This window comes from Sceloporus occidentalis, unplaced genomic scaffold (assembly GCF_023333645.1).
Source record: "Sceloporus occidentalis isolate IW3139 unplaced genomic scaffold, rSceOcc1.0.p SCAF_101, whole genome shotgun sequence".
Taxonomy (NCBI): domain Eukaryota; kingdom Metazoa; phylum Chordata; class Lepidosauria; order Squamata; family Phrynosomatidae; genus Sceloporus; species Sceloporus occidentalis.
Window position 1 is genome coordinate 2,395,001 of NW_028317081.1, and position 5,000 is coordinate 2,400,000.

The 5,000-nt window shown below is 38.9% G+C and overlaps 1 protein-coding gene and 9 non-coding genes across 10 annotated transcripts in view; all 10 read left to right on the forward strand.

The window, feature by feature from the left end:
• LOC149283794 (complement component C7-like) overlaps positions 1-5,000 on the forward strand; it is a 145,572-nt gene that overhangs the window by 40,245 nt on the left and 100,327 nt on the right. The gene's annotated exons all lie outside the window — the stretch shown is intronic.
• On the forward strand, positions 314-385 carry TRNAQ-CUG (transfer RNA glutamine (anticodon CUG)). Its single transcript has one exon. It is a non-coding gene; the product is annotated as a tRNA-Gln (tRNA).
• On the forward strand, positions 891-962 carry TRNAQ-UUG (transfer RNA glutamine (anticodon UUG)). Its single transcript has one exon. It is a non-coding gene; the product is annotated as a tRNA-Gln (tRNA).
• On the forward strand, positions 1,060-1,131 carry TRNAQ-UUG (transfer RNA glutamine (anticodon UUG)). Its single transcript has one exon. It is a non-coding gene; the product is annotated as a tRNA-Gln (tRNA).
• TRNAQ-CUG (transfer RNA glutamine (anticodon CUG)) lies at positions 1,258-1,329 on the forward strand. Its single transcript has one exon. It is a non-coding gene; the product is annotated as a tRNA-Gln (tRNA).
• On the forward strand, positions 1,998-2,069 carry TRNAQ-CUG (transfer RNA glutamine (anticodon CUG)). The gene has a single exon. It is a non-coding gene; the product is annotated as a tRNA-Gln (tRNA).
• Positions 2,575-2,646, forward strand: TRNAQ-UUG (transfer RNA glutamine (anticodon UUG)). The gene has a single exon. It is a non-coding gene; the product is annotated as a tRNA-Gln (tRNA).
• Positions 2,773-2,844, forward strand: TRNAQ-CUG (transfer RNA glutamine (anticodon CUG)). Its single transcript has one exon. It is a non-coding gene; the product is annotated as a tRNA-Gln (tRNA).
• Positions 3,513-3,584, forward strand: TRNAQ-CUG (transfer RNA glutamine (anticodon CUG)). The gene has a single exon. It is a non-coding gene; the product is annotated as a tRNA-Gln (tRNA).
• On the forward strand, positions 4,090-4,161 carry TRNAQ-UUG (transfer RNA glutamine (anticodon UUG)). The gene has a single exon. It is a non-coding gene; the product is annotated as a tRNA-Gln (tRNA).

The window sequence follows — 5,000 nt, forward strand, 5'->3', positions numbered from 1 at the left end:
TGCTATTGCTCACACCGTGAAAAATCTATTCTTACCCTGTGTAATATCATTCATGGCATACTATTAAACATCTTGAACTTTCCAAAGATGTTTTATGAGTGTTTCTCAGATCATATGATGTACCAATAATGCAAATGAAAAGTTTCTCATTGTTTGCTTCTACTTTGCCGGTTTTTCTTCCCCGGTTTTCACTATTTTTCCTATTTTCACACGTACTGGAAGCTAAAAGACTAAACACAATCTGTTGGTTTTTTTTTGGCCCTGTTGTTTGTTGGTCTGCCCCAGGCCATGTGTTTTGTTAAGATTTGTGTGAGGTTCCATGGTGTAATGGTTAGCACTCTGGACTCTGAATCCAGCGATCCGAGTTCAAATATCGGTGGGACCTCATCTTTAGCCTTAACGCGCTTGCACACTACCTTCCTTCAAAAATCGCAAGAGTAGAATGACCAAAAAAAGCTTCTTCTTAGCCTGTGTAATATTACCCATAGCATGCTATTAAACCCTCTTGAACTTTCCAATGATGTTTTGTGAGTGTTGCTCAGATCGTATTATAAACCATGAAACATCATGTAACAGTTTCAGTCTTTGGATACATGTAAAATGAAGACATGGTTAACATTTGACTTCTTGTTTCAATGTCTATAACATTTGGCCCAGTAGAGGAAGCACAAGGACAATCTCTTTTCTTTTCTCTCTGCCAGCATGCATTTGAATAATTTCCTAATATTTGTCTGGTTCTCCTTTACAAGTCTTGTCCACTTTTGACCTTCTTTCCATTTATACAGAAGGACAGTAAGCAGAAGACGAAACATCGTTGAGGGAACATTTTTCTGGATGGGGTTGTGTGAGGCCTCATTCAGTATGGTTCCGTGTGAGGCTTTGTTCAATGTGGTTCCATGGTGTAATGGTTAGCACTCTGGACTTTGAATCCAGTGATCCGAGTTCAAATCTCAGTGGAACCTAATGTTTCTTGATAAGTTCTAACCAGTACACATGTGCTAAAAGACTAAACACAATCTGTTGTTTTTATTTGGCCCTGTTGTTTGTTGGTCTGCCCCAGGTTCCATGGTGTAATGGTTAGCACTCTGGACTTTGAATCCAGTGATCCGAGTTCAAATCTCGGTGGAACCTAATGTTTCTTGATAAGTTCTAACCAGTACACATGTGCTAAAAGACTAAACACAATCTGTTGTTTTTATTTGGCCCTGTTGTTTGTTGGTCTGCCCCAGGCCATGTGTTTTGTTAAAATTTGTGCGAGGTTCCATGGTGTAATGGTTAGCACTTTGGACTCTGAATCCAGCGATCCGAGTTAAAATCTCGGTGGGACCTCATCTTTAGCCTTAACGCGCTTGCACACTACCTTCCTTCAAAAATCGCAAAAGTATAATGACCAAAAAAAGCTTCTTCTTAGCCTGTGTAATATTACCCATAGCATGCTATTAAACCCTCTTGAACTTTCCAATGATGTTTTGTGAGTGTTGCTCAGATCGTATTATAAACCAGTCTTTGAATCTAATGATCCGAGTTCAAATCTTGGTGGAACCTAATGTTTCTTGATAAGTTCTAACCACTCTCTCACTTTAGCTTACTTTCCACAGCAGAAGGAGGGAATCACAAACAAAAAGTCAGTTCTTACCTGTTGCCATGCTCTTAAACAAACCAAATCTTCCACCTTTGCTATTTTTGCTATTGCTCACACCGTGAAAAATCTATTCTTACCCTGTGTAATATCATTCATGGCATACTATTAAACATCTTGAACTTTCCAAAGATGTTTTATGAGTGTTTCTCAGATCATATGATGTACCAATAATGCAAATGAAAAGTTTCTCATTGTTTGCTTCTACTTTGCCGGTTTTTCTTCCCCGGTTTTCACTATTTTTCCTATTTTCACACGTACTGGAAGCTAAAAGACTAAACACAATCTGTTGTTTTTTTTTTGGCCCTGTTGTTTGTTGGTCTGCCCCAGGCCATGTGTTTTGTTAAGATTTGTGTGAGGTTCCATGGTGTAATGGTTAGCACTCTGGACTCTGAATCCAGCGATCCGAGTTCAAATCTCGGTGGGACCTCATCTCTAGCCTTAACGCGCTTGCACACTATCTTCCTTCAAAAATCGCAAGAGTAGAATGACCAAAAACAGCTTCTTCTTAGCCTGTGTAATATTACCCATAGCATGCTATTAAACCCTCTTGAACTTTCTAATGATGTTTTGTGAGTGTTGCTCAGATCGTATTATAAACCATGAAACATCATGTAACAGTTTCAGTCTTTGGATACATGTAAAATGAAGACATGGTTAACATTTGACTTCTTGTTTCAATGTCTATAACATTTGGCCCAGTAGAGGAAGCACAAGGACAATCTCTTTTCTTTTCTCTCTGCCAGCATGCATTTGAATAATTTCCTAATATTTGTCTGGTTCTCCTTTACAAGTCTTGTCCACTTTTGACCTTCTTTCCATTTATACAGAAGGACAGTAAGCAGAAGACGAAACATCGTTGAGGGAACATTTTTCTGGATGGGGTTGTGTGAGGCCTCATTCAGTATGGTTCCGTGTGAGGCTTTGTTCAATGTGGTTCCATGGTGTAATGGTTAGCACTCTGGACTTTGAATCCAGTGATCCGAGTTCAAATCTCAGTGGAACCTAATGTTTCTTGATAAGTTCTAACCAGTACACATGTGCTAAAAGACTAAACACAATCTGTTGTTTTTATTTGGCCCTGTTGTTTGTTGGTCTGCCCCAGGCCATGTGTTTTGTTAAAATTTGTGCGAGGTTCCATGGTGTAATGGTTAGCACTTTGGACTCTGAATCCAGCGATCCGAGTTCAAATCTTGATGGGACCTCATCTTTAGCCTTAACGCGCTTGCACACTACCTTCCTTCAAAAATCGCAAAAGTAGAATGACCAAAAAAAGCTTCTTCTTAGCCTGTGTAATATTACCCATAGCATGCTATTAAACCCTCTTGAACTTTCCAATGATGTTTTGTGAGTGTTGCTCAGATCGTATTATAAACCAGTCTTTGAATCTAATGATCCGAGTTCAAATCTTGGTGGAACCTAATGTTTCTTGATAAGTTCTAACCACTCTCTCACTTTAGCTTACTTTCCACAGCAGAAGGAGGGAATCACAAACAAAAAGTCAGTTCTTACCTGTTGCCATGCTCTTAAACAAACCAAATCTTCCACCTTTGCTATTTTTGCTATTGCTCACACCGTGAAAAATCTATTCTTACCCTGTGTAATATCATTCATGGCATACTATTAAACATCTTGAAATTTCCAAAGATGTTTTATGAGTGTTTCTCAGATCATATGATGTACCAATAATGCAAATGAAAAGTTTCTCATTGTTTGCTTCTACTTTGCCAGTTTTTCTTCCCCGGTTTTCACTATTTTTCCTATTTTCACACGTACTGGAAGCTAAAAGACTAAACACAATCTGTTGGGTTTTTTTTGGCCCTGTTGTTTGTTGGTCTGCCCCAGGCCATGTGTTTTGTTAAGATTTGTGTGAGGTTCCATGGTGTAATGGTTAGCACTCTGGACTCTGAATCCAGCGATCCGAGTTCAAATCTTGGTGGGACCTCATCTTTAGCCTTAACGCGCTTGCACACTACCTTCCTTCAAAAATCGCAAGAGTAGAATGACCAAAAAAAGCTTCTTCTTAGCCTGTGTAATATTACCCATAGCATGCTATTAAACCCTCTTGAACTTTCCAATGATGTTTTGTGAGTGTTGCTCAGATCGTATTATAAACCATGAAACATCATGTAACAGTTTCAGTCTTTGGATACATGTAAAATGAAGACATGGTTAACATTTGACTTCTTGTTTCAATGTCTATAACATTTGGCCCAGTAGAGGAAGCACAAGGACAATCTCTTTTCTTTTCTCTCTGCCAGCATGCATTTGAATAATTTCCTAATATTTGTCTGGTTCTCCTTTACAAGTCTTGTCCACTTTTGACCTTCTTTCCATTTATACAGAAGGACAGTAAGCAGAAGACGAAACATCGTTGAGGGAACATTTTTCTGGATGGGGTTGTGTGAGGCCTCATTCAGTATGGTTCCGTGTGAGGCTTTGTTCAATGTGGTTCCATGGTGTAATGGTTAGCACTCTGGACTTTGAATCCAGTGATCCGAGTTCAAATCTCGGTGGAACCTAATGTTTCTTGATAAGTTCTAACCAGTACACATGTGCTAAAAGACTAAACACAATCTGTTGTTTTTATTTGGCCCTGTTGTTTGTTGGTCTGCCCCAGGCCATGTGTTTTGTTAAAATTTGTGCGAGGTTCCATGGTGTAATGGTTAGCACTTTGGACTCTGAATCCAGCGATCCAAGTTAAAATCTCGGTGGGACCTCATCTTTAGCCTTAACGCGCTTGCAAACTACCTTCCTTCAAAAATCGCAAAAGTAGAATGACCAAAAAAAGCTTCTTCTTAGCCTGTGTAATATTACCCATAGCATGCTATTAAACCCTCTTGAACTTTCCAATGATGTTTTGTGAGTGTTGCTCAGATCGTATTATAAACCAGTCTTTGAATCTAATGATCCGAGTTCAAATCTTGGTGGAACCTAATGTTTCTTGATAAGTTCTAACCACTCTCTCACTTTAGCTTACTTTCCACAGCAGAAGGAGGGAATCACAAACAAAAAGTCAGTTCTTACCTGTTGCCATGCTCTTAAACAAACCAAATCTTCCACCTTTGCTATTTTTGCTATTGCTCACACCATGAAAAATCTATTCTTACCCTGTGTAATATCATTCATGGCATACTATTAAACATCTTGAACTTTCCAAAGATGTTTTATGAGTGTTTCTCAGATCATATGATGTACCAATAATGCAAATGAAAAGTTTCTCATTGTTTGCTTCTACTTTGCCGGTTTTTCTTCCCCGGTTTTCACTATTTTTCCTATTTTCACACGTACTGGAAGCTAAAAGACTAAACACAATCTGTTGGTTTTTTTTTGGCCCTGTTGTTTGTTGGTCTGCCCCAGG